Below are 13,492 nucleotides of genomic sequence, written 5' to 3'. Positions count from 1 at the left end.
TGTTGAAGGTGAGGGGTGTCCTCACTGTGTGTGTGGGGGGGGAGAGGCTGTTGAAGGTGAGGGGTGTCCTCACTGTGTGTGTGGTGGGGGAGAGGCTGTTGAAGGTGAGGGGTGTCCTCACTGTGTGTGTGGGGGGAGAGGCTGTTGAAGGTGAGGGGTGTCCTCACTGTGTGTGGGGGGGAGAGGCTGTTGAAGGTGAGGCGTGTCCTCACTGTGTGTGGTGGGGGGAGAGGCTGTTGAAGGTGAGGGGTGTCCTCACTGTGTGTGTGGGGGGGGAGAGGCTGTTGAAGGTGAGGGGTGTCCTCACTGTGTGTGTGGGGGGGGAGAGGCTGTTGAAGGTGAGGGGTTCCCTCACTGTGTGGGGGGAGAGGCTGTTGAAGGTGAGGGGTGTCCTCACTGTGTGTGTGGGGGGGGAGAGGCTGTTGAAGGTGAGGGGTGTCCTCACTGTGTGTGTGGGGGGGGAGAGGCTGTTGAAGGTGAGGGGTTCCCTCACTGTGTGGGGGGAGAGGCTGTTGAAGGTGAGGGGTGCCCTCACTGTGTGTGGGGGGAGAGGCTGTTGAAGGTGAGGGGTGCCCTCACTGTGTGTGGGGGGGAGAGGCTGTTAGGTGAGGGGTGTCCTCACTGTGTGTGGGGGGGGAGAGGCTGTTGAAGGTGAGGGGTGTCCTCACTGTGTGTGTGGGGGGGAGAGGCTGTTGAAGGTGAGGGGTGCCCTCACTGTGTGTGGGGGGGAGAGGCTGTTGAAGGTGAGGGGTTCCCTCACTGTGTGTGGGGGGAGAGGCTGTTGAAGGTGAGGGGTGTCCTCACTGTGTGTGGGGGGAGAGGCTGTTGAAGGTGAGGGGTGTCCTCACTGTGTTGGGGGGGAGAGGTCCCTGAAGGTGAGGGGTGTCCTCACTGTGTGGGGGGGGAGAGGCTGTTGAAGGTGAGGGGTTCCCTCACTGTGGAGGGGGGAGAGGCTGTTGAAGGTGAGGGGTGTCCTCACTGTGTGGGGGGGAGAGGCTGTTGAAGGTGAGGGGTGTCCTCACTGTGTGGAGGGGGAGAGGCTGTTGAAGGTGAGGGGTTCCCTCACTGTGGGGGGGGGAGAGGCTGTTGAAGGTGAGGGGTGCCCTCACTGTGTGTGGGGGAGAGGCTGTTGAAGGTGAGGGGTGCCCTCACTGTGTGGGGGGGGAGAGGCTGTTAGGTGAGGGGTGTCCTCACTGTGTGTGTGGGGGGGAGAGGCTGTTGAAGGTGAGGGGTTCCCTCACTGTGTGGGGGGGGAGAGGCTGTTGAAGGTGAGGGGTGCCCTCCCTGTGTGTGTTGGGGGGAGAGGCTGTTGAAGGTGAGGGGTGCCCTCACTGTGTGTGGGGGGGAGAGGCTGTTGAAGGTGAGGGGTGTCCTCACTGTGTGTGTGGGGGGGGAGAGGCTGTTGAAGGTGAGGGGTGCCCTCCCTGTGTGTGTTGGGGGGAGAGGCTGTTGAAGGTGAGGGGTGCCCTCACTGTGTGTGTGGGGGGGGAGAGGCTGTTGAAGGTGAGGGGTGCCCTCACTGTGTGTGTGGGAGATAGTGGCTGTTGAAGGTGAGGGGTGTCCTCACTGTGTATGTGGGGGGAGAGGCTGTTGAAGGTGAGGGGTGCCCTCACTGTGTGTGTTGGGGGGAGAGGCTGTTGAAGGTGAGGGGTGCCCTCACTGTGTATGTGGGGGGAGAGGCTGTTGAAGGTGAGGGGTGCCCTCACTGTGTGTGTTGGGGGGAGAGGCTGTTGAAGGTGAGGGGTGTCCTCACTGTGTATGTGGGGGGAGAGGCTGTTGAAGGTGAGGGGTGCCCTCACCGTGTGGGACCACAGAGGTTTGGGGAGGAGTTGCAGCCTTTGCTGAGCCGACGTGGACTGCTGGCAGCAGGTGCACAGACTCTGAGGAGCTTCGGCAAGCGTGTCCCATGTGGCGGTCCATTCCCCTTTCGTTGCCGGGGAAACGGAGACCCGGGGAGACAGAGGAAGACGCTGGCGTCGGGACTGGAGTTGATCCCAGGCCCCAGGCTGCAGCATCTGTGCTTTACCAGCCCTGTGGCGTCCTCACCGTCCTGTATCAGGAGACTCAGGGTACCATTTAGGTCATCGCCGTTGCTGCCTCTCCTCCCGGTGAGAAGGATCCACATAGCAGATGGCGGGGGGCACTGTTCTTTAAGGTTTTATCTCCCCACCTGCTGCAAGAGAGCAAACGTTTGTGACTCCCCAAATTCGGGTGTTGAAACCTAACCCCAAATGGTGGTGGTGGTGTTAGAAGATGGGGCTGTTGGAGGTGATTAGGTCACGTGGGGCTTCGTGGATGGGATGAGTGACGCGCCCGAGAGCTCCCTCGCCCCTCCAGCTAGGGGAGGACACGGGGAGAACGCAGCCCTCGTCAGGCACTGGCTCTGCCTGGACCTTGATCTAGACTTGCAGCCTCCGGAACTGTGATGATGTGATGACAGGGTCTGTTGTTTGGGAGCTGCCTCGTTGATGGCATTTTCATTATGGCCACCCCGCTGGCTAAGGTGCTACCCTACCTTGCCCTGCCCGCAGCTCTGAATTATGGGCTAAAGGAAGGGCCATCTATGGGAGCAGAATAGATTCGGGAGGAAGGCCAAGTGCTGCTCTGAAGGAAGCCAGCGCTTGGTGGAGACCGTGTCAGACAGGGGCTGTCATTGTCCTTTCGAAGCTGGTGACTTACCAGGGCAGGTTGCGGGTGTGGGTTGTGCATCCGGGCTGTGCCAATGGGGACTGCCAGCTGAAGAAGTCACTGAGTTCCATTTTGGTCCTGATGGTGAATAATGAAATCATTATCACTGAGTTCGATTTTATTTTAAGTTCTTGTTTATTGTTCGTGAAATTCGGGGATGTGGAGGTCATTGTACTTTGCTTGGGGAAGATGTGAAAAATGCATCCTTTGTAGCTTTTCCCAGTTTGGGGGGGTCAGATGTTCTCTGTCTCTCTCTCCAGTCATTGTGCTTTGTGGGTTTTCTGTCAGATATTTTGGTGCAAACAAAAAAATTGACTCAAAATAGCTTGAGCACAGAGGAATGTATCGCCTCACACCGCTGGCAGGTGGAGGGGCAGGTGTAGTTTCAGGCATGGCTGGATCCTGGTGCCTGAACGATGCCGTCAGGATTATCTCTGTATTGTCCTTTCTCTTCTGCCTACTCCCTGCACACACCCTGGCCCTGCTTTCTTCTGTGTTAGGTTCATTCTTGGGTTTGTTCTTCCCACGTGGCGAGGAAGCTGGCTGGCAGCAACTCCAAACTATACGAACATTGCCTCTGATGCCAGAGTGGGGCAGGCGACAAGGAGGCCCCTCCCCAGTTCAGTCCGTCATTCCCCAAGTGTTTTTAGGTTATTGCTTTTTCTTTTCTTTTTTTTTTTTCTTTTTTTTTTTTTTAAGACGGAGTCTCGCTCTGCCGCCCAGGCTGGAGTGCGGTGGCGCGATCTCGGCTCACTGCAAGCTCCGCCTCCCGGGTTCCCGCCATTCTCCTGCCTCGGCCTCCCAAGTAGCTGGGATTACAGGCGCCGCCACCACGCCTGGCTAATTTTTTGTATTTTTTAGTAGAGACGGGGTTTCACCGTGTTAGCCAGGATGGTCTCGATCACCTGACCTCGTGATCCGCCCGCCTCGGCCTCCCAAAGTGCTGGGATTACAGGCTTGAGCCACTGCGCCCAGTCTTTTCTTTTGAGACGGAGTTTCACTCTTTTTTGCCCAGGCTGGAGTGCAATGGCACAATCTCGGCTCACTGCAACCTCTGCCTCCCAGGCTCAAGTGACTCTCCTGCCTCAACCTCCTGAATAGCTGGGATTACAGGCGTTCGCCACCACACCCAGCTAATTTTGTATTTTTAGTAGAGTTGGGCTTTGACCATGTTGGCCAGGCTGGTCTCAAACTTCTGACCTCAGGTGATCTGCCCGCCTCGGCCTCCCATAGTGCCGGGATGACAGGCACAAGCCACCACGCCCGGCCAGGTTGTTGCTTTTTCTAGTTTGTCCAGTGTCGATAGTCACAAAATAAGAAAGATCTTGGACATTGGAAACAATAATTTCAAAGAAGGGATAAAAGTTAAAATTGAGATGACTTCCCAGAATGCTGAGAGAGAGAGGGAGATGCAAAATCCGACAAGAAAGGCGGGAAACAGGCTCAGGAGGCCCAGTATCTGATTAATCACATCCCAGAAGGAGAGAACAAATTATCCAAGAAAGTTCCCCCAAATTGAGATTTGTGTCTCCAGATTGAAAGGCCCAGGGAGTGGTCAGCCTGGCCACGAAGATCCCTACGGCAAGGCCCGCAAAGCGTGCGATTTCAGAGAAGCCCCTCCATGCCCACCAGGAGGAAAACCAGGTTGCATTCAGAGGGTCAAGAATGAGTCTGATGGCTGATCTCAAAAGGAACTCTGGAATGATGTTTAAGGGAAAAGCTCTTCTCCCTCAATTGCATGCCTGTCCAAACATGAGGAAGAGTGAGGGCAGCCTAAAGACGCTTCCAGACGTGCACAGTCTCAGACACCACCTTCTTCCCTGCAACCTTCTCAGGAATTGAAGAGGAGTAAGCTAAGAGAGGGAAGGATGGAATCCAGCAGTAAGGGAGTGGGGGCCCCAGGGCAACCATCCTCCCAGTCCAGATGGGAGCAGGACAGAAGGTCTGGAAAGATCCCCCAAACAAAGTGAAATTGTTGAATGTTTGCAAGTGCCGAGAGCAGATTTAGATAACTGGGGAAAATTATAGTGATTAATTAATTCGTAATAAATGCAGAGAAACTGAGCAAATAAACATGAGGCAATTTTTTTTTTTTTTTTGAGACCGGAGTCTCACTCCATCCCCCAGGCTGGGGTGCAGTGGCGCGATCTCAGCTCACTGCAACCGCCGCCTGCCAGGTTCAAGCAATTCTTCTGCCTCAGCCTCCCAAGTAGCTGGGACTACAGGCGCCCACCACCACGCCTGGCTAGTTTTTGTATTTTTTTAGTAGAGATGAGGTTTCACCATGTTGGCCAGGCTGGTCTCGAACTCCTGACCTCAGATGATCCACCTGCCTCGGCCTCCCAAAGTGCCGGGATTACAGGCATGAGCCACCGCACCCGGCACAATGAAGCAGTTTTTAACTCCAGTAAAAACAAAAATTCGTATGTGAAGGAAAAATGAACGTTGTATACCATATGATGGTTCAGCTGTGGATGGCGTCTACCTGGTGTCATTTTCTGTTGCTATAACAGAATTCCACAAACCGGGTAATTTATAAAGAAAATAAATGCGTTTCTTACAGTTTTGGAGGCTGGGAAGTCCAAGGTTGAGGGGCTGCGTCTGGGGAGGGCCTCCTGCTGCGTCATAACCTGGCAGAGGGCATCGCGTGAGCCGGTCAGCTCAGGTGTCTTCCTCTCCGTGTAATGCCACCAGTCCTATCATCAGGGCCCCGCACTGCCCACCCTACCTAGTCCTAATTACTTCACAAAGGCCCACCTCCAGTCAACACAGGAACGGGGGTTTACGTTTCTAACGTGAAATTTAGGGGACACATTCAAAGCACAGCACCTGGTTATGATGATGTAGAATTGAATTTCCATCGAGTTTTAAAAGCAACAAAACTATACAGGGAGTGTGTGAGTGTGTGTTAGAGTTACGGGGTGAGGTGTGTCTGAGAACGGGGAGTGTGTGTGTGTTAGAGTTACGGGGTGAGGTGTGTTAGTACAGGGAGTGTGTGTTTGTGCGTTAGAGTTACGGGGTGAGGTGTGTCTGAGAACGGGGAGTGTGTGTGTGTTAGAGTTACGGGGTGAGGTGTGTCAGTGAGTACAGGGAGCATGTGAGTGTGTGTTAGAGTTACGGGGTGAGGTGTGTCTGAGAACGGGGAGTGTGTGTGTGTTAGAGTTACGGGGTGAGGTGTGTCTGAGAACGGGGAGTGTGTGTGTGTTAGAGTTACGGGGTGAGGTGTGTCAGTGAGAACAGGGAGCGTGTGAGTGTGTGTTAGAGTTACGGGGTGAGGTGTGTCTGAGAACGGGGAGTGTGTGTGTGTTAGAGTTACAGGGGTGGGTGTGTCAGTGAGAACAGGGAGTGTGTGTTAGTTACAGGGGTGGGTGTGTCAGTGAGTACAGGGAGCGTGTGGAGTGTGAGTGTTAGAGTTACAGGGGTGGGGTGTGTTAGTACAGGGAGTGTGTGTGTGTGTTAGAGTTACAGGGGTGGGTGTGTCAGTGAGTACAGGGAGCGTGTGGAGTGTGAGTGTTAGAGTTACAGGGGTGGGGTGTGTTAGTACAGGGAGTGTGTGTGTGTGTTAGAGTTACAGGGGTGGGGTGTGTCAGTGAGAACAGGGAGTGTGTGTTAGTTACAGGGGTGAGGTGTGTCAGTGAGTACAGGGAGCATGTGAGTGTGTTTTAGAGTTACAGGGGTGGGGTGTGTCAGTGAATACAGGGAGCGTGTGAGTGTGTTAGAGTTACAGGGGTGGGTGTGTCAGTGAGAACAGGGAGTATGTGGAGTGTGTGTGTTAAGAGTTACAGGGGTGGGTGTGTCAGTGTCAGAGAGCTACGTGTTCACCTTCTATAGTGGAAAGTCAATGGATGCCTTACGGTGAACTGTCAGGAAGTAGAAACGTAAGCATGTTGTTTATAAATTTGGAGATGCATAGCAAAAGAAATTATTTTAAAGGATTAAAATGGGGAGGGGGACACAGGGATTGGGGTGGGCCAGGGCCCGCATCGTGGATAGTGACAGCCCTTGAGACTGAGCATCCATGACTCTGAAAACAAAAAATAAAGATGTTTTTGAAACTCATAGGGTGCTTAAAAAGACCATCAGGAAGCCAGGCACAGTGTCTCACGCCTGTAATCCCAGCACTTTGGGAGGCCGAGGTGGGCAGATTACAAGGTCGGGAGTTCAAGACCAACCTGGCCAATATGGTAAAACTGTCTCTACTAAAAATTTAAAAAATGAGCCAGGTGTGGTGGTGCCTGCCTACAATCCCAGCTACTCGGGAGGCTGAGACGGGAGAATCACGTGAACCCGGGAGGCGGAGGTTGCTGTGAGGTGAGATCGTGCCACTGCACTCCAGCCTGGGCAACAGAGCAAGATTCCATCTCAAAAAAAAAAAAAAAAAGAAAAAGAAAAAGAAAAGAAAAGACCATCAGGAATTCTCTTACATTTCTGAACACATTTTAAAGTTTTTTGGCCCTCAGCTGGGCACAGTGGCTCACACCTACAATCCTAGCACTTTGGGAGGCCAAGGCAAGTGGATCACCTGAGGTTGCGAGTTTGAGACCAGCCTGGCCAACATGGTGAAACCCCGTCTCTACTAAAAATACAGAAATTAGCTGGGCGTGGTGGTGCACACCTGTAATCCCAGCTACACGGGAGGCTGAGGCACGAGGATTGCTTGAACCACGAGAATTGCTTGAGGCGGAGGTTGCAGTGAGCCGAGATCATGTTCCCGCACTCCAGCCTGGGCGACAGAGCGAGACTCTGTCTCCAAAAAAAAGAAAAAAAAAAAAATTGTTTGGCCCTCAAGGACAGGACGAGAGGATACTTTCTTAGTCAGAGGACCCAGCCAAGCCCAGGCAGTGTGGATTAGTCTCTGGAAGGACAAAAATGGGCCTCTCAGCCTGTGGGGGTGAGTGTCCCTTCTGTCTGGAGACAGACATATCAAGGCCGGAGTTATCTCCATATTCAAAAACAGATTCCCAAGTGTATTCATTCATTGCCTCGCGCCTGCCCAGGGAAAATAAGTATTTCGAAAATTCACTTTGAGGTTGCTATTATGGATCAAATATGTGTGTTCTTTTCAAATTTATTGTGTGTGTTTCACGCTCTGTGTGTTCAGTGCTGACGGCTGCAGGACGTGGTACATGGTGGTGCCCTTCCCGAGAGCCTAGCAGGGTTTGAAAGGACTGTGAAGAGAGTTGGGCGTCACTCAAAGCGTCATTTCGCAGGGCCTGAAGCTCCCGTGCTGGGGCTGGTAGAACCATCCAGTTGGAAGTCTCCAGAAAAGTGTTTTTGTCTCCTTTCACATTTTTTTTTAAGAGACAGAGTCTCCCTGTGTCACCCAGACTGGAGCACAGTGGCACGATCATAGTTCACTGCAGCCTCCAACTCCCGGGTTCGAGAGATCCTCCCACCTCAGCCTCCTAACTGGCACAACAGGTGTGCACCACCATGATTGGCTAATTTTTTTGTTTTATTTTAAATTTTTGAGACGGAGTTTTTCATTCTTGTTGCCCAGGGTTGAGTGCAATGGTGCGATCTTGGCTCACTGCGAGCTCCGCCTCACGGATTCAAGAAATTCTGCCTCAGCCTCCTGAGTAGCTGAGATTACAGGCATGTACCACCACGCCTGGCTAATTTTGTATTTTTAGTAGAGACAAGGTGTCTCCATGTTGGTCAGGCTGATCTCGAACTCCTCACCTCAGGTGATCCACCCGCCTCGGCCCCTCAAAGTGCTGGGATTACAGACATGAGCCACCGCACCCAGGCCCTAATTTTTTAATTTTTTATAGAGATGAGGTCTCACCATGTTGCCCAGACTGGTCTCGAATTCCTGGGCTCAAGCGATCGTCCCACCTTGACCTCCCAAAGAACTGGGATTACAGGCATGAGCCACCGTGCTGAGTATTTTCCTTTCTATTAAAGAATTATTTCCTCGATACTCACTTGGTCACTTGGGAAAACTGTAGCAGTGCTGTTTTGGTCTGAGAGCAACAGAGGCTATGCCCCGTCCCCCACAGTGGTGAAGTCAAGCTCCCGGTGCTAAGATGCTGAGGGTAGCAGTGGCCCATCTAGAGTGGCTGCTGCCAAGATGCTGGCTGCAGCGGGGAGGCGTGGCTGGGCCTCCTGTTCCACAGAGCAGGTAGGAGCCCTCCCCGGGTGCCACGGCCCCTGCCCTGGGGCAGCTCCAGATGCAGGCAGCTCCAGACGCGGGCATCTCTGTGCTCTGGGAAGGCCACCCCTGTCCCCTGCAGGCTTAGAAGTGCCTGCTCCAGGCCGGGAGCAGTGGTTCACGCCTGTAATCCCAGCACTTTGGGAGGCCGAGACGGGCAGATCACAAGGTCAGGAGATCAAGACCATCCTGGCTAACACAGTGAAACCCCGTCTCTATCAAAAATACAAAAAATTGCCCAGGCGTGGTGGCGGGCGCCTGTAGTCCCAGATACTCAGGAGGTTGAGGCAGGAGAATGGCGTGAACCCGGGAGGCGGAGCTTGCAGTGAGCTGAGATCGCGCCACTGCACTCCAGCCTGGGCGACAGAGCGAGACTCCGTCTCAAAAAAAAAAAAAAAAACAAGAAGTGCCTGCTCCAAATGCCTGGCCTCTTGGGGCCGAGCCCAGGTGCTACTTCAGACCATGCAGGTGGGTCCACACTTGGGGCAGCACTGACACGCCAGCCCCCTTGGGACTTTGGGCGACGTTGAACATGGGAGGGAAGCTGAGGGGCTGCTGAGGGTGGCTCGGTGCTGAGGGCTGCTGAGGGTGGCTCGGTGCTGGCCTGCAGGCGCCCCTTGGCATGAACAAGCTGGGTGCCATGAACAGCAGCGGGAGACAAGACAGGCTCCTGGGTGGAAGGGGGCAGGTCCCTGGTGAAGCCACAGCTTCAAGGAGGCCTGGGGCCCAGGCTGCCAGTCCTGCGGACTGGAAGGGGAACTCGTGGTGCTTTTACCATCAGAGGGGGACGTGCATGCTGGTTGGCGTGGGCTGCCTGTGGACCAGTCAGCACGCGCTTCCCCACCCTGAAGACCGTAAAAACCCCAGACTCAGCTACAGCAGCACGGACAGCGGGATGACCAGCTGCGGAGAGCTACCCTCTCTGCTGAGAACGGAACGCTTGTCAGGACGACCTGCCCTCAGAGGAGCCACCCACTCCAGGCCTCCTCTCTGCTGAGAACTGCAGAGACGATGGGACGCCCTGCCTGCAGAGAGAAGCCGGCCACTGTGGGTCTCCCCTGAGCTGTTCCAACACTCCGTAAAGCTCCTCCTCGTCTCGCTCACCCTCCCCTTGTCTGCGTACCTCATTCTTCCTGGACGCAGGACAAGAATGCAGCAGCCACAGAGGTTTCCAGCCAGAAGAGCAATATCCCAAAGGTGCCATAACAGTGCCCCGTCAGTGCCCGTGCCAAGGAGAGAGAGACAGACAGAAGGGGCCCTCAGTGTGCCCACTGGGCTCAGTGGCAAACGTTTGGCCAGCCCAGGAAAGCCTCATACTGGGTGGGTCAGAGGCCTGCTTGGCTGCTTTGAGCCTCATCACTGGGCAGGTGGCGCCGGCAGAGCAGGTGCCTTGGGCGTTCTCAGTGCTGCTGCATCTTTTGCCCTCTGAATCACTCTCCTCAGATGGGTGGAGTTTGCTCTGGTGTTGCTTGGTCTAATCTACCTGGTGGTGATGGGCAGTCTCTGTGGATGGAGAGTGCAGTTTAGCAGGAGACAGAGGAGCATGTGGGAAGCCTGGACTCCATGTCACCGGGGCTCTGGTGGGGCACCGTAGGAAGAGCCTCTGGAGTCCAGGAAGGGGACGGGGCCCGGAGGAGGAAGCAGAGGGCAGGGGACAGGCTGGACACAGCAGCTGGGGGAGGGAGGGTGCTTGGGATCCCATGGAAGGCGCTGCACAGGTGTGCTCAGATCAGGCAGGTGTGCCATGCACGTGCTCACGGCTGCATCAGTGGAAAGCAGAGGACAGAGGCCCAGAGGTTCTGCAACGCCCAGGCCTGCCCGAAGACTGGGCGACCAGCTGTCTGAGCCGGGTGGGAGGCCACCGGCGGCACCACCACTTGCACACCTCGCTCTGCCCGACAGGAGACCAGGAGCGCGGCACACTGCCTCCTGGGACGCAGGGGGCTTGTGGCCAAGTCCAAGGGTTCTAGATCCTTCCAGGGGGCAGACGCCGCTTGAGAACCGTGGCCTCGGCAGCCTGGCAGTTTTAGAGGAGCCTGTTTCTGAGCACTCACTGGCTGCATTGCGGGCTTCTCTGGCAGGAGAGCTGCAGAGGCCGTGTGCTCCGCGACCGTCCCCAGGGCCAGGTCTGGCGCAAGCCTTGGCGCTGCTTCTCCGCTCGGCCTCCCGGCAGCGCTCTTCCCTTAGAATTCTGAGTCCCTATTCAGCCTCAGCTGTCGACTCACTGAACGTCTGGTCACACCGAGAGCGAGGCCAGGGCTTGTCTCTTCTAGGTTTAGTGCGTTGAGAGATACTCTCAGGTGAATCCTATACATGAAATCAAGCAAATTGCACGAACGCTCGTCACATCTTCTTTTTTTTTTTTTTTTTTTTTTTTTTGAGACGGAGTCTCGCTGTGTCTCCCAGGCTGGAGTGCAGTGGCATGATCTCGGCTCACTGCAAGCTCTGCCTCCCGGGTTCACGCCATTCTCCCGCCTCAGCCTCCCAAGTAGCTGAGACTACAGGCGCCCGCCACCACGCCCGGCTAGTTTTTTTGTATTTTTAGTAAAGACAGGGTTTCACCATGTTAGCCAGGATAGTCTCGATCTCCTGACCTCGTGATCCGCCTGCCTCGGCCTCCCAAAGTGCTGGGATTACAGGCTTGAGCCACCGCGCCCGGCCGTCACATCTTCTTACTACGCAGTTTGGGTTCCCGTGATTATCGGTGTCACTGTACTTAGTTTTAGGAAGGCAGTGCTCCGACCCGGCGTTCTCCAGCCCCTGAACTCAAAGCTTCTCTTTCCACATTCTCAGTGACAGACCTGGCACTCATCCAGACGCTCTAGAAGTGAACGCAGGAGATGCTTCCCGAAGAAGCAGAACATTGGTGTCTGGGGGGATGGGGAGACATATTTTTCACTTTTAAAAATATTTATTGGCCAGGCGCAGTGGCTCACGCCTGTAATCCCAGCACTCTTTGGGAGGCTAAAGTGGGAGGATCACTTGAGTTCAGGAGGTTGACCAGCCTGGGCAACACAGCAATACCCTGTCAATTATCCAGGTGTGGTGGTGTGCCTGTGAACCCAGGAGGTAAAGGCTGCAGTAAGCTGTGATCGCACTACTGTACTCCAGCCTGGGTGACAGAGAGAGACCCTGTCTCAATAAAAGATTTTTGTAATTGTAGTTTCTTTTTTGAGACAGAGTCTCGCTCTGTCACCCAGGCTGGAGTGCAGTGGCACAATCTCAGTTCACTGCAACCTCCATCTTCCGGGTTCAAGCAATTCTGCCTCAGCCTCCCAAGTAGCCGGGATTACAGGTGCCCGCCACCACACCTGGCTAATTTTTGAATTTTTAGTAGAGATGGGGTTTCACCGTGTTGGCCAGGCTGGTCTCGAACTCCTGACCTCAAGTGATCTACCTGCCTCCGCCTCCCAAAATATTAGGATTACAGGCATGAGCCACTGTGCCCAGCCTTTAATTGTAGCTTTTTTATTTTAGAAGAAACGTTCCAGGCATGGTGGCTCATCCCTGTAATGCTAGCACTTTGGGAGGCTGAGCCAGGCGGATTGTGTGAACTCAGGAGTTCGAGACCAGCCTGGGCAACATAGCGAAACCCTGTCTCTACAAAAAAATACAAAAGTTATCTGGCCATAGTGGCACACACCCGTAGTCCCAGCTACTCAGGAGGCTGAGGTGGAAGGATCACTTGAGCCTGAGCTGTGGAGGCTGCAGTCAGCCGTGATCGCGCCACTGCACTCCAGCCTGGGCGACAGAGAGAAACGCTGTCTCAAAAAAAAAAAAAAAAAAAAAAAGAAGAAACGCATTTTTTTTTTTTTTTTTTTTTTTTTTTTTTTTTTGAGACGGAGTCTTGCTCTGTCACCCAGGCTGGAGTGCAGTGGCCGGATCTCAGCTCACTGCAAGCTCCGCCTCCCGGGTTTACGCCGTTCTCCTGCCTCAGCCTCCCGAGTAGCTGGGACTACAGGCGCCCGCCACCTCGCCCGGCTAGTTTTTTTTTTGTATTTTTTAGTAGAGACGGGGTTTCACCGTGTTAGCCGGGATCGTCTCTCGATCTCCTGGCCTCGTGATCCGCCCGTCTCGGCCTCCCAAAGTGCTGGGATTACAGGCTTGAGCCACCGCGCCCGGCCTCTTTTTTTTTTTTAACTTGAAAAAAGAGAATGTTGACAGAAGGTTCCAGCCTACCTGTAATCTGCACCCCAGAGGTGACTGGGACGGGCGTGCAGTCCCGTGTCCCGTGTCCCTGCACACGCATGGTCCACGCGCACACTCACACCGCTGAGACCGCGCACGCGTGGTCCACGCGCACACTCAGACCGAGACCGCACACGCGTGGTCCACGCGCACACACTGCTGAGGCTGCGCACGCGTGGTCCACGCGCGCACTCACACCGCTGACAGCGGGCGCCCCACGCAGGGTCACGTCTGTTTTTCCTGTACTTTCCTAGTGTGATACTGGCGAACGCAGTCTGTGTCTGCAGACCCCCTGCCATAGCCCCTCTCCCTTGGAAACAGGGCTGAGTCGGAGCTCTCCTGCCTGCAGGCTTGGGGAGGCGGTGGGAGGGAAGGACCAGCCCAGACCGGGGCACACCCAGCGGCTACAGCCCTGCAGCCAACCCACCGGCCTCCAGGTCACACGTGGGCTCTGCAGCGCCC

The 13,492-nt window shown here is 54.9% G+C and overlaps 1 protein-coding gene across 3 annotated transcripts in view; it reads left to right on the top strand.

The window, feature by feature from the left end:
• RAB40B (RAB40B, member RAS oncogene family) overlaps positions 1–13,492 on the top strand; it is a 300,307-nt gene that overhangs the window by 279,747 nt on the left and 7,068 nt on the right. The gene's annotated exons all lie outside the window — the stretch shown is intronic.

This window comes from Macaca mulatta, chromosome 16, assembly GCF_049350105.2.
Source record: "Macaca mulatta isolate MMU2019108-1 chromosome 16, T2T-MMU8v2.0, whole genome shotgun sequence".
Classification (NCBI taxonomy): Eukaryota; Metazoa; Chordata; class Mammalia; order Primates; family Cercopithecidae; genus Macaca; species Macaca mulatta.
The sequence above is the reverse complement of the archived record's forward strand: the minus strand, read 5'-3'. Positions and strand labels throughout refer to the sequence as shown.